The 25,062-nt window shown below is 45.6% G+C and overlaps 1 protein-coding gene across 2 annotated transcripts in view; it reads left to right on the top strand.

Annotated features, from left to right (window-relative positions):
* The window catches only part of Plc21c (Phospholipase C at 21C), a 73,393-nt gene that overhangs the window by 33,554 nt on the left and 14,777 nt on the right, over positions 1–25,062 (top strand). The window lies entirely within an intron of this gene.

The raw sequence follows: 25,062 nt of genomic DNA, 5'->3' as shown, positions 1-25,062 counted from the left end.
CTTATTGTTAGCGAGAGAGATATTTCTCTGTCGTCCACCGGTATGGTATTTATTTTATTACTGCGCGCTATTATTGCGTGCATGGCGAATGTGCAGAGTTCCGAGACAAGGGAACCACACAAATGAAAAAGGTGCCCCGACCAGATATTTAACCCTAAATGAATCTTGAATATTTTATTCTCGTTCTGCATTATTTTTATTAGAATATATATATATATATATATATATATATATATATATATATAATAGCGTTATCCATATAATCATTATTCTCTTTTATAAAAAGAAATAAAAAAAGAGATATAATATTCTGGCGTAATTATTGTACGCGAACGTCGATGTAGGATAATCCCTAACGACTCGCGTGTAATTTACAAAGTCAGCTTTATCAATTCAGTTGGAATAACAAGATTTATTTTCGTCTCTTATTTTCAACGCTCACGATTATATTCGCCGGCGTGTTTCCTCGATCGGCTTTTATATCGAATTCGATACCTTTGCGAAGCTCTCTCTCTCTCTCTCTCCCCTCGGCAGGAGGATGGAGCTCGATCTGGAATACAAAAATAATGAGGGCCGAGTGTTTTGGTTCGATTAGACGACATCGATTTTTATCGCAGCTCCGGCGCCCTTCGGCTTCCTTTCCTTCTTTCGACGGGGGCTTTTCTCGCGGCTATGCAAATACCGTGGGGATGGAAAAAATTACGCCAAAGTGCTAAACGATCGGCGCGGAGGGCGAGGGTGTGCGTGTTGTATACGCGTGTCACGCGTGAGCGTGAGCGTGTGAGTGAACGGCACGGGGCCACCTTATGTCGAGTGGGTGACTCCGAATGGCAGAGGGTGCGGGATTTTCAGGTCGGTATGCAAATAAGCCACTCCCGGATGTCTCGGGGGTTCGATTCGGTTTAAAGTTATTGCTCGTGTCGGCCGGAATCATCGTTATTGGCGAATCGTTGCCAACGGCACGTCACCCCGCCATCCATCCAAGGCCGTCATCATCAGCACGCCACGACGAGAGAGAGCGATTTAGATTGTTGTTGAACAATGCGCGCGAGCTTCATATCGAGAGATTAAACCTAAAAGAAAGAAAATAATAGAAATGTGTTTTCGTGAGCAAAGTTAGCGGGGGTTATTCGCCGATTTATCCTATCTCGCTCGTGCTTCGCTCCGGCACGAAGTTCGCGCGCGTGCGATATAAGGGAGCAAGACGATCGGAACTAATTACAAGATAAATGGATACCGTGTCGAGTGGAGAGTCTACGTAGAAATAAGAGAGGATGGGGAAAAAGTGGGAGAGATGGAAGGGGCGAAGGGAACTCTTTGAATGGTGATCAATGGCCGGCCAGATGGAAAGGATGGTATCGTCATTTAATGTTTTTAATCGTCCCGATGTGCTAGTTACTTCATTATAATCGTTCATTAAAATTATCTTAGAAATTCAACTATCGTAATTTAATTATTCGATATCGCTCGTTTATAAAATACATATTACAAGATAATTGATGATATCACATTGATATCGCATTTATAATTTACTCTATTGCGATCGCTTATTTGAAGATACTCGCTCTCATTCTATCTCGACCGTCTTAACACACGAAGCAACGCTAAAATTATTTTTAGAAATTTTTATGCTCTCTCTAATGCCTTTAAGATGCTCGAGCGATTTTTTTGTTCTCGTATGGAAATGAATGAATTTAAAAGAAAGGACACGCGATACCGCGCTGATTAGCGCGTCTCGTAGACAGTTAATTCTTTACAGCAGCACCCTTCGCGGTCTGCAAATGAATATTGATCACCGCGAACGGGAAGGTCCGCCGCACCGGAAAGAATCGTATCTCAAAACCGCAAGCGAGTGCCTCTAAATGGGAAATCAAACGGAGCGATCTCCGTCTTTCGGAGTTGACGTCGTCGTTGCGCCGGTAATGAATAAAAATTATAATTACGTTTCTCATCCGTCGTCATCAGGAGGGGGAAGGGCGGAGGAAGAGGAAGAGAAAAAAAATAGTTAATCAATCACGAATGGAGGGATCCCGAGACGGAGTTTCGTCTTTGCGGGGTAGTCATCGGTCGCCCTTTTCCGATGCCAGCCCTCCTTACGACTCTGCTCGACGAGTGCCATTCGCAGGCCACGAGATCCGCAGGCTAATCTGCGGGAATAATTATAAATTCTCGTTTATGCGATTTAATTCGTTCTCCGGTTTCATAAGCCTGACTCGTATAAGAATTTATGAGATTTATTTATTCAAATTATTAAAATTTTGTTTATTGCAATGAAAGTAAGAACGAAAATAGTAATTTATCGTATATTTATACGGGAAGATTTAAAATAATAAGAATAAAGAAATTTCAAAAAAATATATAGTAAAGTGTATAGGTGAGATAAACTAAAATTGAATTGTAAATATATGGTGGTTACAGAGTTGAATATTTAAAGCCGTCACACACACACGTCAATCGCACAGTGCGATACACAAGAATATTTCTTTTAATTGTCAAAAATTATATTTCATCTCGAGAATACAGAAAAGATCGAAAATTTTAATTCACGTAAAAAAAGCGTGAAAATGAAACCGATTTATATTGCGGAGACGTCGAATCTGCATATACCTATTAATAAGACGGTTAAGGCTGCGCGAGAATACAGAGACGGGGGAGGATGCACAAGAGATGCTCTCATCGATGCGAGCTGGCACGGGATAAGGAGGCGAGCGAAACGAAAAATATGCAAACAACCGCGTTACACGCATCGCTCACCGCGCATCAAACGTTTATCGCGTGAAGCCATAAGAGAGCAGTTGGCACGGATGATTCATGGTGGCTGAAGAGCGTCAGCGACGTGCAGAGCGACAGAGAGAAAAGGGGGCAAAATGCGCGAGAAGAAGGGGGACACGAAGGGAAAGAGGGGTAGGTTGCAGGAGAGGACTATCGACTGTATATACCTACATCATGCAAATGGTTCCAATCATAAGCGAAGTCTATAATCGATCTATAAATCTGCTTACTGGGAGGAAAGGATCCGGGGAGCTGCGCGTCACGGCTCGCGGGGGTAGCTAGCTCTTTCACCAATACCATCGCGCGCTTCGTACGCACTCGCTAACAACACCATACACACCACCGTAGACAAATGTATCTTGTTAGCATGCCATTTGTATGCATGGAGTTTTGTACATTCATTCGCTCCCGATTTTCTTCCTCTCGCTCTCTTTCACCGGAACTCACTTAGGTACGCCTTACATATGAGCGTTTAGCGATTGACTGCTTCGAAAAATCAAATCGTACTTTTATACGCTCGATCGACGACGTTTTTTTCCCGACTATTATGAATCGTTTGCCATAGCAAGCAAAATCAATTACACTTTGCAATATTTAATTGTGCACTTTTAAAGTAATACGATTAAATAGATTAATTGTATATATAATAAATAATAAATCCAAAGTCTCAATTTAACTTTGTTTTTTTGTGGAGAGATTTATAAAAATCAATTCATAAAATTAATCATTTACTGTGGTTGAAATTGATGCCGGACACGTTTTTATCCGATTTATTAAACAAATAGCCGAGTGATTATTCGAATCAGAATAGGGAAAATGGGTGTCGTTTACGTGCGGCGTCGAGAAAAAGACATCTTAAAGATACCTCTGATAATTATAGAAACTTGCGGGGCTGTTCTGGTTTCTTGAATATCAAAGCACTCGACGAAATAATCAGCGAACCAGAGCTGAAGCGAACGGACGAAGGGTTTGTGTTGGCCTCGAACAGAAGGGAGGAGAGAGTCTGTAGCTTGTCGATATTCTTTGCGTCATTATCGCGATTTAATTATGTCAAGTTCCTTTGAGTCTCTTAATTTGGGTTGCTTTGCTTTTTCGATCTCTCTCTCTCTCTCTCTTTCACTCTCTTTCTCTCCCTGCGATTGTGGACGTAAATATTTTCGAGATGAATTACCTCGCTAATCAAGGATTTCTTTTAATCAGACATCTCGATGACGTGCAATTTATTTATTCATTATTCGAATCGTGCACGTAATGTAGCGTATTCTGATAGAATCGAGCGAGATAATATTATACTTGAGAAATAATATTAAATATATTTTCATAATAAATTAATTAAATTTTTTTCTTCGCGAGAACTTTTATATTGGACAGTTGATTTCGCGAAAGAGAGTAGGAATCGCGTAAGTCGGACGAAAGGCTGGCAAATGCGAAAACTCGCTCCTTACCGTGGCCACCTCTCGGGAGAGAGAAATTAATTTTAACTTTAAATTAAGACTCGTTCGATACCTGGCTGCCCCTTTGTTGCCGCGACCGACCGACGTGAGGGCTGAATCATCCGCGCGAGGGGACCTGTGGGGAACTGAAGTCGGGAGAGGATGCCGAAGAAGAAGATGAAGAAGGAACGCGATCCAAGTTTTCCCGTGCTTTTGTCTAGCGTTAGCGAGAACGTTAATAATAAAATAACGATCTCCCGCACGGGGTAAAGAGTTGTCGCGCGCTTCCTCCCCCGCGATATTCATCATCGATTTCTTCGCTGGAAATTACGACGAGTCGTCTCTCGCTCAAACTTTCTACCCTCTCGCATCCCGTGACGGAATCGATATCTCGACGAATTACGAGCCCGAACTACTTTACAGGCGTACATATTAATCCATTAGATTCTATTACGTCACATATGGAGGACAATTTAATTTTTAGAAGACGGAAACGCGATATCTTTCATAACCATTATCGGAAACGTCGCGGGAAAATAGACGAAAACATTTGATAGATGATATAAGAAAAATAGAACAGAAGAAGGAGGGTATGGCATTGGGGATGCTCTGGGAAGCAGGAAGGGGGATGGAACCGATGCCGAGGGTGGAACGTGGAGGAGGCCATCGGTCAATTAATCAAGATAATGAGTGCCACCGAGTCAAGCCGCGTGAAGCACTAGTACGTAAGGAGCAGAGCCGATCGACAAGTGGATGGCAGAAATAGAGGAGGAGGAGGGTAGGAAGAAAAGAACGGCATGAAAAGACGAAGAAGGAAGAAGAAGAAGAACCACTGCCTGGACGAGACATTCGACACCTCCGAACACCAACAATACTGAAGATACACAACTTGGTGGTAAACTTGGCTCGGCGAGGCCTCCGGATAAGCTGTCCAAGGGGGTTGGAAGGAGTAAGTTGAGGAAGGGAGGGAGGGGCGCATGATTAATTAATTAGCCCGGACCAGTTAGGACGGCGGTAGTAGCTCCACGCATAGCTTCATATATACGTGTGTATACGTATCCGCTTTGCTTAACCACGTTATTGCCACGGCCGGATCGATGATCGCGCCTTCCTTCCTTTCTATCGACTTGGCGACGACGATATATCTAGTGATTCAGAGGCCGCTAAGGCTGAGGATTCCACGCGCTAATTTACACGCTTGAACCGTTCTGAAAGTCAGAGCGGTGTAAGCCGGTGGCGGATCTCCTATAACGGTTTTATTTCGAAAAAAAAAAAAAAAAAAAAAAATGATGCTTATGCGAGAAAATAATTTTTGTAAATTTTTTTCAAATAGTATTATTTTATTTTCGACACTCTTGAAAGATGAAAGACAAAAATGACTTTTATACGTGTGAAAACACATCGTGAATGAATTGACAACTTTGACTGAAACGCAGACATCACATTCGCATCCTTTGCACCGTATCGCATTATTTTGTTGGTGGATTGCGGGTCCGGGTCACCGTCAAGTAGTCGCATGAAATATAGATCGGACAAACATGGCGACGGAGCGGCGGTCGGCCGTTATCGCAGGTATACAAGTGCGCAGGACGAGATGGCCAGGCGCACAATCCTATCTCGGTGATCCTATCGTTTGGCAAATATAACCCTGAATGACCAACCCTTTGGATATTAACTTTCCCAATGTCGGACTAAACGCGTATCTGCCTTCACTCGATGCCACAAGATCCCGGACGTTTACTCTAGATACCGGCGAAAGAGTACTCTCATCAAGAGTATTCGCAGAGTATACTTCATTTCTCGAAAAGTCGAGACGGACTCGGAGGGTTGACTCGCCGGATGATGAAGTAAAACTTGCAGCAGTACTTGACTTTGAAATTGAGCCGCGTATATCGCAAACACATTTTAGAATATTATTTAATCTTAGAATATAAAAAATAGTGAATATTATTTAATTATCCTTTAATGAGAGATATAATCTACATATATTTTAATTATTAAGATGCATGTACGATTCGTTTCGGATCGGCGATTCGCGAACTTGTATCCGGTAACCAGAGCTTCCCCCTTAGACTCGTAGCTCTTCGAAACCACTAGTGTTCGCGACGAAGGGGTTGCCGCTGTTGGATGGCTGCTTGGATGTTGCCTAGAACTTGCGATAGTCCAAACATAAGGCACAAACACCGCTAGAGTAGTTCGCGGACGAGAGGACGGAGCAGGGTAAGAGGTCGGACCGGAAGTTCTTACTAGAGAGAGAGAGAGAGAGAAAAAGGGATAGGGAGAGAGAGAGAGAGAAAGAGGTCGGGTAACGTTGGGTTACCCCGTCGGAGGCTACCGCCGGGTACAGCCGCCCCACGCGTCACGCATTAACATAATGCTAATTATCTTGCCAGCTCATTAGCGCCGGCAAACTGTCCGAGGAAACTCGGGCCCCCTGAGATAAGAAGGGGGCGGATAGGGGATGGCGGATTGTCGTGCCAGGGGCTAGTCTCGGCGCCTTGCACGTGCACCTCATCCGTTCGACCGTGTGTACGCGTTTCCTTGTCTAAAGCTACCAAGATTAAGGTCCCTCGTCTCCTTCTTGGATGCCTTGACGTGGATTCGCGTCGAGTTCGCGAAACTTCTCGGAAAGTGTTTGGGGCGCATCTTGACAACTTCCTCCCGCGCCGTGACTGCATTCGACGATCGCATTTATCAAGCGCGCCGTCGAATCGTCCTTTTATTTTGCTCGCCGCCAGGTGTTTAACGATAGTTAGCCTCCGGAGAGATAAACACTTTTTCTTCCCAAGAGTTTCTCTCTATATATAACGTATTAATTACTATTTATTCCTTTTGTCTCTCTTTTTATTAATTTATTTTGTCAAGAATTTTTCCATAATATCGATTTACAACCAATGTATCAAGGTATTCGATACGGTATGAATAAATCTGTCGGATGTAAGTATCGTCGCGTGTGATTACACGTTTCGACGCGCGTTGTTTCGCTCGAGACGACGACGACGACGAGGCTCTTCTCGTCGTCAGCAATACGATTAGATTTCCGAGGCAAGTCGAAGAATGGCGTCTTTCGAAGAGAGAAACAGAGAGAAGGAGAGAGAGAGAGAGAGAGAGAGAGAGAGAGAGAGAGAGAGAGAGAGAGAGAGAGAGAGAGAAGAGAGAGAGAGCTTTAGCCCTCCGGTGTAATAACCGTAAAGTAGTAACGCGTCCGTTCCTCCCCCGCCATCGCCACTCTACTACCCTCGTCTCGTTCATTCTCCTCTCTCTTTTCCTCTCCCTTGCAGCGCATATGCGCGCTCGGGGGAAAGGGCGACCCCCGTGGAAAAATCATGGCTTTACGCGTCAAATCGCGTATGCATATAAAGCGGTATTATTTCGCGCGTTGACGCACCGCCGAGTGTACCTAACCGATATACCTATACGCCCTCGGTGTATATTATGCGGCGTACTATATTTACTCGCAGCCGACGGGATTGCCGTGGAAAACAAGCCTGCTCGCGATTTTCCACCCAAGACACAGATATCTCGATTAATTTCTACGCAGTTGCATTAATAATTTGTTTCGTTCTTTCGACGTCGTACTTATCGTTGATCCCGATTACTTCTCTATTGTAATCGCGATAGCGCAGACACTCGACGTGATAATACAGCGATATCGTTTGGATGGAAAGAGTTGTGCTGTCGTTATTATCGACGTCATTCGTTCCACTTTCTTCGCCCCCTTTCCTTTTCCACAACCACGCCTTTTTCTCTCCCGCGTGTAGCGCAGATGCATCGCGGAAAGAGCTTCTGTCTCAAAGCTCGACGTCGGCCATCTTGCCTGCACTTGAATTGTTTCGGCCTTAATAGGAGTTGTGCAAGCATCTGTCGTCTCCCTGTGTCTCTTCCTTTTCTTCTTCTCTGTTCCCTCGTCCGCGACTTTGCGCGTAAAATAACGGGGGCGAAACATCGCGAACATACACAATTTTTACCGCGCATCCTAACGTTTATGTCGCAGTGAAGGACACACGTATTATGTATTTAATTTTTCAATGTACTTATTATTATTTTAAAATTTACAAGTACATTTACTTCGGCGAGCTGCGAGGATCGTCCCATTTCTCTCATGCAAATAAATTGGCTTAATTATTTCTCATGCGAGTATATATGTAGATTGATTCCACGTCTGATCTTTAAATACGATAAGATGCATCTCTCTCCGGCGGCGGGTGCGGCGGGTTGCGGCGTGGCCGATTAAAAACAAAGCCGATAGTTAAACTGTCATCGTGTTCGCCGGACGTGAAGCTGCGTGAATGTAACGAAAGCGAACTCGTGGCGCGGGTTGATTTATTCGTAGTTCGGAGTAACTCGTTACGAGTTCACTTTCCCTGGTCCTGGTAGTAGTACCGCCGAACGACCGAGCAACCAAGGACTCTGCTCGCCGCTCGTTGCTCGTAGACGAGTGGTGCAGTCAGCCGAGCTACATCAAAGAGGGCGCGGAGCTTCCGTATAATTAGTGTCAGTCATATTTGCATATTGATTGAAGCGAACGTATCGTCACGGCGCTCTCGACTCACTGGCCTCTTTTCCCATGACGCCTGCGCTCGTTGTTCACCCTTAGCTTCATCTTTTCTATCGCTAAACAGACCGCCTTCGAATCATGTTGTCGTCCGAGTCACTGTTACTTTCTAATCATGTATGTACAGATGTGTCTGACAGGAAAAATTTTATAAATAAAATTTAAAGGGGGAATTAATTCTTATTTTCTAAGCAATTTCTGTCTAAATTTTATTCAATCTACCTGCGGTTGTGCAACTCGCTTGACTATCATGGCTATTCCATTTAGATTATTACCGACTATTTGCAATTCAGAGAGAGATTATAAATTGCGTCATCGTTGCTTTATCGTTTTACTTTACTTTAACGGAATGCGAGGTGCCGCGAGCCAGAGCATTACGAAATGGCATCACAGCGACAGTATATTGCAATCTTGTTGTCACGAGTTTGTTACGTGATTTATGAAAATAGCGGGAAGCTCAATGGAACTTCTACGACTTACGATCCTAGCCGCCAGCTAGGCTTGTCGCATTTCTTTTTCTCGCGAGCGCGAATGCGATAAATTACGATTTGTTGCAATCGACTCGTTCTTACGAAGCATCGCGCGGCTATTTTATCATGGTAGTCTGTCGTTTGTTACGCTCGTCGCAGCGCAATTTGCGCTATTTGATGTTTCGAAGGTATACGAGAAAATACCGTCGTCAACTTGCATATGCATATTTCATTCTCGTATTAAAACTTTAGACCAAATTTCAGTCTTAAAAAAAATGCAAATATTCTAGATTCTACTGGCAGTGAAAAAAAGGGAGAAATTGATCTTAATTAAATCTATTCTAATTTAAAATTCAACTAAATTAAAAATTAAAAATTAATCGAATTAGGCTTTCAATTGATCTTAAGGCTGACCGATCAAAAAATTATCGGCGCGGATTTTTACACGATGCGGTTATTATTCGGTTATCCGCTTTTCCGGAGGTTGCTCGTCGCGCGCACTAGAGAATGACGGGAGCATCTTGCCGCGAGAAGTGGGTCGGAAAAAGCGTTCCACGGCGCGATTCGCGCTCCTGCGCCGGACGGCTTTCGTTGCGGGGTTGAGAAAGGGCGCGCACCCTTCCATTGCCTCGTGCCGGCGGCTAACATATGAGGCCTTGGTGACTCCACGGTTTTGCGCCGTCGATTCAAATTCAACTCGGCACGGACGAAATCGGCGCGGATTTAAAAAAAAGAGAGAGAGAGGGAGGGCGGGGGTGGAAAGAGAAAAAGAGGAAGCAGAGAATGGCAGAGCAGAACGGGAAAACGGGGATAACAATAGATTGCAAGTCACTGGATAAACGACCGGGAATCGTTAAAACGCGAAGCTCTATTTTGATTTTATACGTCGCGTCGCAAGGATGGGCGGGCGAGCGGAGTGATAAAGGACAAAAGTCGACGAGGGTCGCAATTTTTAATTCGGGCGATGACTGTCGACATTTGTCCGGACACAGCGAGGCTCTTTTTACATGTATCATTGAAATGCTCAAAAAAAATCTCTTTATTGGATTTTATAGAAATTTCGTGAAGAGGAGGAATCTCGAAGTCATCCCTAAAAAGCTCAATAAACAATAAATGTGAATTAGAGAATTAAAATTTTTTGCCAAAAATTTGTTTAAAAAATTAGCTCTAATTTACAAGCATATTATAATACTTTATTATATTGTAGTTAACAGGGCATACGATAATTTTATTATCTTTTACATAATTCATATGTCATAATTTTGAGTTATGACATTCACTCTCCTTGTTCACATATTTTTACGAGACGCTGCACATGAGTATTTTGCCTCGGTGAGTTCGATATAGGAGAACGCCCGCGTCTTGACTAAGAGATCCCGCGGGATGTGCGCGAGTTCGATGCCCGTGAAGGATAGCCGTGGGTCAGGGGCTATCGCGGAGTTCCCTCATCCTCTCGTCCTGGTTTTCTCTTCCCTCAAGGATAGATCGAGCCCTCGAGACTCCCTCGTCAGTCATGGCAAAGAGCCTCCGGGCGCATCTCTCCACGGGGGCAAGACAAGTCTATATTTTTATTGATTTCGATTACGAGCCAATTCCTTTGCGAAAGGAACCCACGCAAAGTCGAAGGGACGATTCGTCCTCCCGTGGATAATCAATCGATTTGATCGTGAAAATATATAGAAGTGCACGTATACGAATCGCGCAATTTACATCGCGTTAGATGTAAAACGAGCACTACATTTGGTTGCCGAATTTGGCCCTCGCGATCCTCTGTATTGCAAATCACCTTGTTCCGATCGGGTTCACTCTTCGTCCACGGCGCAATTTGGCGGCAGAGATTGGTCCCCGCTATCGTTATCGCAAATTTTTCGATCGTGTTTCCGTATGCATATATATATATATACATATATATATTTCGCGGGCGGCGGTATGCACGGCAGTATATGCGGTATTTACAGGACGGTGGGTGCACCGGCCCGATTCAAAATAAGCAATTGACCCACGATATTCTCTCTCTCCCTCTTCTCTCTCTCTCTCTCTCTCTCTCTCTCTCTCTCTCTCTCTCTCTCTCTCTCTCTCTCTCTCTCTCTCTCTCTCTCTCATACACAACCTCCCTATCTCCCTCCGACTGGCCCCGCGCGCCCACACCCCTTCAGATTCCACCCTCTCGCACCTCCTCCGTCTCTCACTCTCGTGGTAACAAAACCCGTTCGTTCGGTGCGCCAATATGCGGCTAATTTGCACAACAAATAAAGCTTATTCTCCGGATTTGCATGTGTTTGAACTGCAGTGTAATTGGGTGGTACGCTCGGCTCGGCGTTGTCCACTCTCTCCCCCTCTCTGTCTTTCCCTCTTGTCCCTCTTTGTTCTTTTCTCTTTCTCTCTCCTTCCATCCCTCGCCATTCCTCTCTCCTGTATCTCTCTCCCGTATCTCTCTCCCCCTGGCGCCGTGTACAACCACCGACGCGCCGATCGACGGATTTCGCAATATCGGCACCGAACTAGCGTTAAGTCGTTACTCGTGCCATTGCGGAAAGTCTCTGATACTCGCTGATCGTCGAGATCAAATTTCAGTTCGCGGCGAAATCTTTCCTCCCTAATCTCTTTATTAACTAATCAGCTGGTCCATGGATCGATTCGTGTTTTCTTTGAGGAATATATAGCGGTGGTAAAGTAATTAGCCGGGGGGGGGGGAGAGGGAATAATTAGATTTCTAAATGTTTCGCCTGACTTTTGTCAGACTCTAACATGATGATAAAATATACGAATAATTTTTATCGATAACTTCCATCGAGCTCGCGCGACAAGTTGAAGAAGGTGCGCTCGAAAGTGCGGCGTATCGGAAGTAGTTCTCCCTTAGAGAGGATGATTATTTCTGGACGAGCCATGAGGTAGGTGCGTGCCGATCGTCGACTTTGTCGAGTCGCCGCCGCCGCTATTCGTGACCGAGACCGATATTCGTGCGTAAAAAGAGAAAATGGCGATAGGGAACGAATCTCCCTCCCTCTTCCCCCTTTCAAAATGGCGAGTCCAGCACGCGCCGAGATCGATTGTCGGATATGAGAGTTTCGTGGCAGCTGCGGCGCACCACGACAGACTTCCGACAGAACGAACGATCGACGACCTCGCTTTCAAAATGGCGTGAATTCGGCTAGGCGGCTGATCTGCATCGACGTCTTGCAGATTCGAGGTACGAAACTTTTTCCTCGATTTAAATTTTATATCATCGTGAAGATGTAATATAATTATATAGAGCGAGACAGCGGATTAATGTAGAAAAAGAAATCCCTTTCGTCTCGAAACGCACATTATTTATACAGTTGATCTTATTATTACATCAATCCTGTACTATATATCAGTTCTGCATAGACAATTTGATAACTTGTTCTAAACTCATAAAGTTAGAAGGTAATTTCTACGTACTCTATAATTATTATACGACAGAGCATTATCCATTATCTCATTCGTCTAATCGTTCGATCTGAGAAGCAATTCTGTCGCATCTCCGCGCGCGAAATGTGTGTGTTCGATTGAAAATCTCGATTTTTCATACGATACCCGATCTTATCGACTCTTTCGAACACGACGACGGGGGTGAGCGAACAAGGCAGAGTGGCGGGTAGTCAGCTCCAGACAGGAGCATCGTGCTGGCGCGCGGGGCCGGGCCAGTGTGTCGGTATATAAAGTGATAGTGTGCAATGAACTTGTAAACCAGTGACTGAGCATACAATGGCCGACGACGAACAGGGCTTTCGGCCGGTTGGTGACGTCATCACTTTGTGCCCCATGTCCGAATTGCATCGCATCGGTAGGACCCTTACCCACCCCATCCCACCCCCTCCGTTTGTTTGCCCTCTCTTTGATGTGCCAAGCCTAGACCCGGCGGACTTCACAGAGAGAGGGAGAGAGAGAGAGAGAGAGAAAGATAGAGAGACGACGGCCCGTAAACTCTGAGCGGGAGAGCTCGGGTAGGACGAAGCGATATGCCGAAAACACGAGTTTTCGGGAATATCGTGCACCGGACGGAATTACTTTCGAGCCAATGGCACATCGATACTCCGACACCCCGGCATCGCGACGGGCTTGCCCCGTTCCCTTTTGCGAATTTACTCTGTCGCCGCTGACGCGTTAATCGCGATCTCATGACGCGCGCTAATCGACGACGGAAATATTCGTCGCCGTCGTCGTCGTCGTCGTCGTCGTCGTCGTCGTCATCCTCATCATCGTCGACGGCGGCGGCGGCGACGGCGGCGCGATCGATCATTCTCGTTTCATACCTCTCGATATGCTATGTATGCGCGCGCTTATAGTCATTGTTATCGTTGTCACATTGTTGATGCACGGTGGATCGTTAATCGACGGCGAATGATGCAAGCCGAAGGTGGATCGAATTTTGCGTTACATTATCAAATGCGCGCTCTTCGAGCATCATACCTGCATTGTAATTTTGAAACAATATTCGCCACGAACAATTTTTAGATCGTCCTGATCTTTGTCCGCTGAAATTTTCTATTCTCGTGTTTTTTGTCGGTCCAGATCAATGATCTCTCCCCCGGTGGTGACTGGAAAGGGCGAAAGACGCGCGGCTGAGTTATCGAATGCGAAAACAAAGAGGCTCTCGCGCGCGCGATGTAAGATCTAAGGGGGACGATGGCCCCCGTAACCCTACCCGTACTCGAGACTCTCTCCGCGTACGGAACAATTACATTTTAATTAATATTTCCTAAAGAGAGAGCCTGAAGAGGCTCCCCCGTCGAATTTATGATCGTTTTATCCATTATTAGGGGTGGAGGCGGGCGAATCTTGCGAAAAGCCATAACTTCGTCTTTACGGCTCCCTCTCCCCCATTCTCTCTATCATTTTCCTCGTCGCTCTCTTTCTCCCTCCGCGAGTTATGTACCATGTTTCTCCCGGTTTTCATTCCGCCGAATCTATCGTTCGCTCCTTCGCGTATTTCGCTTTTGGTCCCTCGACCTTGTAATGATAACGCTATTTCATTGGCGCAAAATAAATACAATTTTATAATTTCTACCGAGAGATATTTATCGATCGATAAATTCCATAAGTTTCATTCAGTTCGGGAATGTCTATAGTTATAATCCTTTGATAATTGAAAGGGTAATTTTGTACGATCGAGCATGCATGTTCGACGCGTTAATCGCGTCGTAATTACTCTTAAAAGTTGATCGGCAAATATAAAGACGGATATAAGATGCCAATCGCCGGCGAGCGGCGTTCGTAAATACGGGGTTCGATAGTGGGAAACATGCATGCATCGGTTTAATGCACCGCGCAGACTTACGCATGTAACGTATATAGCCAAGCCGGAGGCTGCTCGGACCGTGGAGAGGCTCTCGGAGAGAGAGTAACTCGGGCTAAATGTTTCGAGTTGCCGATGAGCCGCGGTATTATATTTCGATACGCCGTAAATGCGTTATGCGATCGATAAATGCGCGGTGGTGCACAGTGAGCGTCATGGACGGGCACCATCAGCCCGTTTCGTCTGCTCGCGCGCGGCACAAGTCTGGTACAAACTTATTACTATTACCGCGAAAGCGTATATATATCAGATCTATATATGTACGATGTACCGCCGCGCGCGCGCGAGCACGCAGGACGCTTTAAATTCATAATTATGCACATACATAATTATGCAAATATCAATTATTACACGCGGGAACCGAAAGTTCTGCGGCCCGGGTCTCGCTCGCGTTTCGGTCAGTCCAGTGCGGCGGTTGTTGCGCGTTTTGTTACTTTTTTTTCCGAGCTATTAGGCTCCACTGATAAAATATTTCCTCGGTGTCGATGCTACCGCGGGGCATATTCCCGAATCTGTGGCAGCGCAACGACGTGACGGCGCCCCGGGAAGGTTCCCGGGATGTTTAAGTCTGAGCGAGCGCAACCCCCCGAGATATCGTGCGGTCAGAGATTCCGCCGCCGTCATCGGGGTTGAGAAACTTCGCGGTCCCCAAGACGAGAATGTCTTTGAGTCCCGGAAGGCATCCCTGGTCCTTTCGTAGCGTGGTCTCGAGCCGCACGTCTCCGGCGCCGCCCACCGGTTGCCACACCGCGTCCGTCGACCCCCCGAGGTCAAGTGCCACCGGGGGCTTGGGGGCGCGAAAAATGCGTTTCGGATGAACTATGCCGTGGTAGTCGAGCTTACACACAGGTATGCGTCTTCTCGCTGCCCGGGGCGCCGCGATGCCCCAGCTACGCCGCTGCAACTTCCGTCGCGCGATCCGGAGACGAAACTTCGATCTTGGGGCAGGATAATCTATCTCGATTACGATCTTTCTCGAGAGATCCGTTAATTAATATTTAGAAAAAAATATAAATTGTAGATATATGTTCAGTCTGCAGATGTTTCTTATTATTTATGCATTCTTGCGTAAAAACGTTTCTTTGTAATGAATTGCGAAGCTAAAAATTTTCCAGGTGACAAACAATTCATTGCTCGTTCTTTCCCTTCGAAGCTTTCGACACTTTGCGAGCGAACTCAAACGCCTTCCTCTCTCCCTCTTCGGGCCACCCTCTCGCTCTCATCCTCTTTGTTTCTCGAGTTCTTGCCTCCTTGGCAAGAAGGAGGGAGTTTTCGAAATATGATCTGCTACCTTAGCGAGGACGCCCTACCGACTACTACCCGGCGGGGCGCTCCTTGCCGAAGCTTTAAGGGTCGATTGGGGCGGAATAAGGATGGGTAGGGAGCAGCAGATTGACTAAGTTTCCGCGGCGGAGTTTCGACAAGTTGATATCTGCCAACCGATATCGAGACGCCTCTTTCTTATACCATAATAGGTCTTAAACTATTTGTCCGCCAGAGTCGATTGTCGGGGCGTCGTGCTACGAAGATGCAGCGAACTTTTCGCGATCTTTCTCATCCGAGCCGCGGTAGTTTCGAGTTTCGCGAAATCGTACGATATATTTTACACGTGATATTTTTTAATCTTATACAAAATATACACATATCTTTTACTTGACGAAATAAAAATTTCTAGAGCAGAATGACAATCACATTCCGTTGAGTCGAATCTAAACAAGAGTCGAAGAGGGCGAAGAAACTAACTAAAAGGGCTCGTCTCGTTTCGTCGCGAAAATCGGTGCGGCCGCTTTCTCGTCGTGCGGAAAGGGGCGATATTGTTGACAGGCGTCTCACGAAGTCATCCGGGTTTTGGTACAGGCGATGACGCGCGCTTTTTCCCCGTCGGTGATAAATGGCACCTCTATCATCTAAGCTGCGTATCCGAGTCGGTCGAGAAAGCATGAGAAAAGGAAGGGAGGAAGGGAGGGAATCTCTCGGTTGACAAGGAGCGGGAGAGTCATAGCGGAGAGCGCGGGAACATTCGGGGGTCGTTTTCGCGTGTATATAGGGGGGTTGGAAGGTTGCGTGGGCAAGACACGGCTCTGATTGATACGCATTCATCATCCTTCTCGTCGCACTCCGTGTCTTGCTCTGTCCTCCTCCTCTTCCTCCTCCTCCTCGGTCCGTTTCCTCCCCATGACGTTCTCTCTCTGGAAATCTCGGACGCAATTAGCAATGAGTAATCATCGAAAATTAATGTATCGCGTCATCATCTGATGATCGTGCACTGTAAAGCCGAAGCTTTTATGTTTGCGTTTATTTTTGCCGGCTCGACGAGGGTGTGAAATTTTCGCTGAGAGACTTTGGACGCATTTGTTGTCGCGCATATATATATGTGTAATAAAATTAGGATGAGATGCGCGCTCGCGTGAGAGAAAGAAAGAGGGGGAGAGAGAAAGGACGGACGAGAGTAAAAGAAAACGGCGCGGGAAAGGCGATCGAAAGCAAAACCGAGGGATGAATTTATTCATGGATGGCGCGGGGGTATAAATGCAAAATTGGCAATACATACGAAATCTGCGTGGGTTCAAGTAAAAAGGGGTGAATACATTAGCTCCGGAATTAACCTCTTTGAACTCGGCTTGCATTGGAATAATTGGACGTTGCAGCGCGCAATGATCTCTGAATGCTCGTATAGATCAAGAGATAGACAGATGGAGAGAGAAAGATAGAAAGAGAGAGAAAGGGAGATATCGATTTCGCGGCAGCAGTCGAGGACCTCCGGGGAAGAGAGGGACGAAGGAAGGAAGCGAGCAACGATAAGAAACGACGAAATTAAAGACGACCGTAGTGGCGATAGAAGCGCGAAAGGAAGGAAATACGTAAAAAGGGGAAGGGAAAGATCGAGATCGCGAGACGAGTACACCGTCATGATGCAATTTATGCACCGACATGCGGCAGACATCCTCAAAAGTCCATGGATTTATTCCGGTACATGCGGCCGCGACAGTGCGAGATACTTTGTTTTTATTCCGCATCATGTGTGCGCATATATGAAGTTTGTCTCGCAGAATTCTTGCCCTTTAAAATTCCGAAACGAGGATTAAAAATCCTCGGATTTTTTCGCGCGCGTACAAGATTACTCGTATTATGACATAAATAGGATAATTTGCGCGTATCGGGGGATGATATCTTGGGATAGACGGCGTGAACGAGCTCAAGGCCCAAGGGTCATTCGGAAATTAGTGGTACCGCGGGAGAGGGTTCTCCATCTCTTCGGTGCGACCGCGCTTCGGATTCGAAGGGGTTAGCTAATCTGATACCTCGGTACGCGCCCGTTTCCGAGTAGTAGCGGCTCCGGTGGATGATTAATGGCACGTTCTCCGCGGTTTTTTGTTAATTACTTGATTGGGAACGCCTAGTATGATATGCAGATTCTGCCGCGGCGATATTATCGGACGCGGCTTTAATTTCGGACGATGCTGCTGCTGCGCTCGCTGCTGTCTTGTTGCGATCGCGTTCTTCCGATTTGAGTGATCCCATCCAATTGGATCCTCATTTCCTATCTGCCCCCCCCCTTTCCTCCTACTCCCGACCGTATCTTTTTAATCTTCCCGATTTTCGCGAAAGGACGCCGTTTCGACTCTCGTAATGAATTGCGGCGCACCTTTAATTCTGCCAGGATGACGTCAAAAGTTGCGATTTAATATCGCCAATGATGCATACGCGTTTTATCAAAAAGTTTTCTGATGGGGAAAAGCGACGGCTTGTTCGAACGAAGCTTGGGATTTCCCCTCTTTTTTTTCCTTTATTCTTATATCGATAAAAGTGCGTTATGCGTTTCTCAACATCGCCAACGGGACGTCATCCGACGTGATTGATTTTGACGGCGTGCTTCGCTCCCGGGAAACGAAGGTGGATACATATGTTGCCGGGTCTGGAAGGTCTCGTCTCTTATTCGTCTCTTCCTCCTCGACTGTTTTTTTTTTTTTTAATATCCGTCTTATTGTTTGATCTTTCCGCGTCCTGCAGACGTGTCGAGTAATCGAATAGATTCTCGACGTTTTCATCGTCATTTGTCATATTCTTCTCCGAATCAGAATCTTTTCGAACGAACGTGTTTGCATTCCATACGAAACTGAAAGACAAAATTCCATTAAACGATTATACTAGAATTTGCATTTAATTTTGTTTCAAACGTCGACCGCTGTAGGATATAAGAATCTTTTTCTTTTGTTTTTGCGGCCGAATTTCGGGATGATTGCTCGAGATGAAGCAGACATCAACGCGCGCGCGATACCGATGACTTACGTCTGCTCGATCGTGAATTAGGTTTCTGCGGTACGTATTCCAATTTTGTTTAAATCGGAATCGCTTCCTCTTTTTTTTTCTCCGACCCGTCAAGATGAAACCTCGAAAATCGGCGAGCCCCGGGCTATCGTGCCCTCCTAAATCTGGACCGGCAGGTACCGAAAGGCTCTCTCGTATGCTCGCTCGCGACTCGGAAACGACCGGCCAATTTTTGGCAATTACCGAGATTATCTAATACACCTCGCGGCTAATGATTTCTCATTACAAGGTATAAATCTCGATGGTCGATCGTGCAAGAATGCTTCATCTCGGAACCGATCGGTATTCTTGTCGAAAAGTTCACGAACTACGCTATAAATACATGTAAACATGGCACATATGACATATCTATAATTTTGCAACACATGTCATGTAATGTTGGACGAAATCTGCATCAGTTATATATAAATAATGTCATTATTCACTTATATATAAATATTATCATTATTCACTTTTTGCTTGCGTTGACAAACGTTATGCGTCGTTGCGTCTGGAATAAGGAAAGTGTCAAAGAATAAGGAAAAATAATAATAAGTCGAACGTAACTTTAAAAGAGTCTTCGCCTCTTTTTCTTTCGATACTGGGAGACAGAGCGGGAGACGCTCTTCTTCTTTCGTTGATTACATTTATTTCAATTATGACCAACACAAAGCCGACGCGAACTATAATTAAGTAGCGGATTAATATCGGTTACCGCCCACTTCCGAGTTAATGAAAAGCAATATCATCAGTCAAATGTCCTTGTTGTTTATCTACGCTGCGATGTCGAAGCCTCTTTCGATCGCGAGATTTTACGTCGTCTTCCTCGCGATGTATCACTCGCAAACTTTGTCGATGTCGAGGCACTCGAAAAATCCAAACAGCTTGGAAACCTATAATTAAACAACACATCCTTTCCATTCACATTCGTCTGACTCTTTGCATCCGATATGGAAAATAATAAATAATCGTGGACTTTTTAAGCCTCTAGCAACAGCTGTTCGTCAATAAAGGGACCGGATAATACAACAAGAAATGGTTTCCAATACCGGTACTATTACCATCTCCGGATTATTCATTATCATCCTGCCGCGAGTGGATTCAAACGAAGCGATATGTGCGCGGCCTCATTTGCGGTCCGACTGCCATGGATCGTACGCGTTAATATCCGCTAATTTCCAGACGATATATTCCCTTGAATGGTGCGCGTAAAAACGGCACGACGTTCGTGCGAGAGTAGCGGGCTAAATAATTGAATGCGCGCTCGTTGACGGCGATTAAAGTTTTATCGGCGTCCGTGAATAAACTCGATATATGCGTATATCGTGCGCGATACTTTTTTTCGCGATTTCCGAACGGCATCTCGTCATCGAGCTGGCAAATTATCGCCAGTTGTGCCGGGACGCGTTATATGTATGTGTATGTGCGTGTGTGTGTGTGTGTGTGAGCGCGTTATTTTTAATTTAATTCGAAAATTTTTATGATCAACACAAAGAGAGAGGAGTTCGGAGCTAGTAGAGCTTTTGGCTCGACCAACCGCGCCAATAAACTACCCATAATTACAAAGTTCCATAGAAAATTGCGTCCATTCGAATCCCTTAAATGGACGCGCGTCCATTGTCTACACGCGCGCACACACAGGGGGGCCTGAAGCGCAACTTTTTTAAGGGAGCCAAAATCCGAGGTCCCCTCCTCCCCCGGCCGCGTCGGGGCCCCGGTCAGTGCGAGCTTTGATTTATGAGTTTTCGGTTTCGTAGTAAAAAATACGAATTAGTTTTCGGGATGATGATCGCGCGGGAGATAATGGGCCCGATTAAGAATCCGTGCTGAGGCGAGGCGAAACGGAGAGAAAGGGCGGGTGGAGGAAAAAAGAAAGGGAAACGCACGGAGAGAATCGACGTTCGAGACAGACAGAAAGGCAAAGAAGAAAGGTAAAGAGAGGAAAGAGGGGCAGAGGGGCGAAGAAGAAGTGGACTGCCTCGAGGGCGAGGAGGGTTGCTCGCCCTTTCTCTTTGTTTTTCGAAACTCGGGACACCCTTTTCGAGCGTTGTCGATCAGCGATCGACCTGTCCGAGTTCGCGAATAAACTCACGGAGCGATCCTCTCAAACGCGAATTACGTTCCAGCGCGAGAAACAAAAATCGCCGATCGGTTTCTTCGTCGGAACCCAGGTAACCAGGTCGATCAATTTTCTCCAGACTTCTCGAAGAGAGAACCGGGATTTCTCGGATTATTTTTATTGGTATACGGCCGCCATAGCCGTAACTCGTGAAACAAGATTCGCGCTCGACATGAATTGCTGAAGTTTTTTTGGTGCACGGGAACGGTCGAGAGAAAATTGATTTTTTTTGCCTCCTCGATGGGAGAGTATCACGCGTGTCGATAACCCGCGACTTGCGCGCGAATAGAAACGTCATATTTGCGCATAATAGCCAGCTATTAACATCGCGACGCCATTTTAGCTGGGGACCAGCCATTTTGAATTCATTTCCACCAATCGAGTCGGCTATTTTTTCTTTTATTTTTCCCTCCTTCATTACGCTCTCTTCTGCTGCTTTGGTCTTCTCTTTTCTTTCCTCTTTCCTTTTTTCTTTCCTTCCTTCTTCCTTCTTCCACGTGCTCAAGAATGTTGCTGCCGCTGTACATATTCGCACATACATAGACACATACATACTCGCGGCCGCTTGTAAATACGCGAACGATGTTCACGCAGACACACACATACAATATAGTGCTACTGGCTGCTGTAAAGGCTATAGAAGGATATGGCGACGGTGGAGGAGGAGAAGGAAAAGGATGTGGAGAAGAAGGATGAGAAGGCGGAGGACCCTCGGGAAGTGGTGGTAGTAGCAGCGGTCTTAAAGGGGGAGGGTGAGGGGAGGGGAACCACCACCCCGTGGTGTAACGTAAGCGAGCACACGCTGTCCATCGTAATGCCGTAACATTTATTTTGCCCTTTCCCGCGCCATCCGACGTCGGAATATTTTAAACGCGAGCGCGGGCGATGCCTTGCGAACCGTATAATTTGGCCGCGTTTAAAACTGTAAGTTAACACGACTACCTGCACCGCCGCGCGATGCGATCCGATCTGATCCGATGCGATGCCGGTCGCGTATATAACGCGGCGCAACATTGGGCATTTACTGTATTATCGATCCAAGATATGTAGCCGTATATAAACGTATTGTAAACGATGGCTGGAAATGTGCGCAGCGCGATAGAAGAGCGACATCGAGAATTTGTTTGTTTGAAAGAGCGAATTTCGATCCGATCAGTCGATCGAACTGTCATAGGATCGGTCTTTGTCTTCTTCAAATTAATACTTTTGTTTTTAACCGAAACGTCACCACAAGCACCGGTTATTTTTCTCGCATATGCTGTTATACCAGCAGTATAGCTTTCTTGGCAAATGTTTTGATTTTCTTCCGGTCAAATTTATTTAATACAAATTTAACTGCTGATATGAATTATTATGCAAACATTTGAAACATGCAATGCATTCTTCTGTATATTCTTCGTTCTAATAACGCGATCCGTTTGTCTTGCTCGACCAAATTGTACGCGACTTCGAGGTAAGACGGCAGTCGCAGCAAAAAGATGAAGGCGAGCAAAGGGTTGAGTCCTACCATGGAAAAGAGGGTGTGGGTCGCAGCTGGGGGAGGTAAGGGAGGAAGGTTGATATTACTAGCTGACTGTACGAAATGGGGCGTGGAGAGAGCGCGTTGCAGAGAGCAAGTGCATGGAGGAGGCAATAATCTGGTTATAACTTGAGAGATTAGGTCCGGATTCGATTACCGGCGAGGTATCAAACCGTTAAACAGTCTCCGTGCTAATCAAAACCGAACCTCATTATGAAGGAACCCGGACCTGGCTCTCTCACCTATCTACATCTTATCTTATCTATCTATGCGCGATTCATATGCGAAGGGAGACGCGTTAAAACCGTCTTCGCGCTGCAACATTGCGCGTTGATTTTTAAATTACAAAGAAACTGATTCCAAGTCTCGCTCTTCGATTCGATAAGCAACATTTCTGTATTCTTGTAGAATATAATTGTTCGATTTATTCGATATTGTAATATTTTTCTTTTATATGCAAACGAGAGAGATCATTTCTAGAAATAAAAAGTTAAGAAGTATGGCTCTTTTGCTATCTTTTAACGATTTTAGTATAGTTTTCGAAATCTCGTCATTCGCGTAAGATCACCTCGCCTCGGAATATTCCCAGATTCCACGGTGTCTAATAGACAAGTAGCTGGCCGACATGCCACGGATATTTCGGAGTCATAATCGGCCATTGCTCGGCAACTTTGCCGTTCGCTGCATGGCCTTAGTTGCTTCCGATTTTGCGTCACCTGTCGAGGATCTAATGCTGACCGTATCACGTATAAGAAAATTGAGCACAATAAAATAGACTGGATGAATAATCTAGATAAGGGATCGGAACAATTATAAGGCAAATAAAATTATAAACATAGCATTACATATATTTTACGTATATATTTTTTTAATTAATTTAAATCATATTTTTTCAACATTTGGAAACTATCACGCATTCATATAGGAACACGCTAATAATCAAACGGATAATCTTTGCTAAACGAAATTTCGACGTAATCGAACGTAATCCTCCTCTCATCTCTTCTTCCTGCTCTCGTTTCTCGTCTCTCCCTTTCTTTCCCTTTCTCTTTCTCTGGGCGGCGAATTTTTGCGAAACACGGCGATTACACGCGAGAGAATATTTTCATAGATTACCCGACCCTATGGAAATTCGCTTCTTCGCGCCACAGGCGCCGGTATATGGATGGAAGCGACGTGTCGGGTTGTGTGCCTCGACAAGGGACAGGGTCCGGTTATTCGGTGGCGGGACGATTTTCTAATTATTGCCCCGTCCTCCGGAGCCCCTTCGGGGCTTGTTGCCGGCGAGCCGCGTGTGCGTGTACACGTAAATCCGTGATCCGTAGGTATGCTCGGTCCAATGACTCGATCTCGCGCATACGCGTCGCTTATGAGCCCCCGCCTCCGCCCCGTCAAATAAAACAGCGCGCGATAAGAAAATGCATATTCACATTTTGCGTTGATTATTATGGATTATGCCGGATAATGAAAGTATAAATACGCTCTCTCGCAAAAAATTCGTTAACGTAAAAAAAATATATGTTTAACGTTTTATTATGCAGCCTCTGATATAAAACCGGTATAGTAGCGGTTCTCCATTTTCGGGTTTGAATAAAGTAAGGGTTCGATTATCTCGTCTACGAGGACCTGTGAATTCGCGTCGATGTTGCCGGTGCGGCACAACGACTTGCACTTATGTACACATCGCGCGCATGTCTGCATCCATTTCTCTCCCGCATCGAGGCTGTGTCGCGTTATCTCGCCTCACGATAAGTACATTAACTACTCGTATCTTCTCTAATAGTTTTCAGCCGAGATCGGGAAAGTGTTGTCCCGATCGGCGCGGCCGATTTTAAAGAGATATTATACATATCGCGAATTGCTTTCTTTACTTCGCGAGATTAGGAATAGCTGAATATAGAGAGAGATAGCTGAAGTATTACTGCATCCATCGCCCTTGTACTTTTCGCGGTTCTTCATCGAACGTAATGTTGACTGGACGTTAAAGCAGCGACTAGCTTTCGCGTTAGTATTTTATAATGCCTGGCATTGGTTGGCGCTTTACGACACCGACAAGAACAACGACGTTGGCTGATATCGCTGCATCAGAAACGGCTGATAACGCATCGGAATTCTTCCACGACGGGAGTTACGCGTAAAATTCACTGTCGCGGTAGACGAGCGTGCGCGCGCCTTTGCCCATTTTTCTTTAATTACAGCTTTATGCGGCGATAATGCGGCTGCTACATAGCGATTACAATCTGTGAAAATGGTTAGTATGTACCTCTATGGTACAGAAGCGCGCACGCACATACACATATATATACAAATGCATATATACACATACACACACGCATATGTACACACACACACACACACACATACATACACATGCGAGAAATTGGCCATAGTCGGCGTCGAAGTTTGTGCGGAAATTAAGTGCGAGAACTCGCACGACGCGAGACTATCCGATGGCATGTCAGAGTCTAATGCGATTACTGCCGAAATCAGATCCCGCAGTTAGCCAATTAGGAGAAAGTGGATAGCCCGCGTGTGTCCATTAAAACAGTCGCATGCTCCTTTTCCG

Source organism: Prenolepis imparis, unplaced genomic scaffold (assembly GCF_030444845.1).
Source record: "Prenolepis imparis isolate NDT839.2.m4 unplaced genomic scaffold, iyPreImpa1.0 SCAF_12, whole genome shotgun sequence".
Lineage (NCBI taxonomy): Eukaryota > Metazoa > Arthropoda > Insecta > Hymenoptera > Formicidae > Prenolepis > Prenolepis imparis.
The sequence above is the reverse complement of the archived record's forward strand: the minus strand, read 5'-3'. Positions and strand labels throughout refer to the sequence as shown.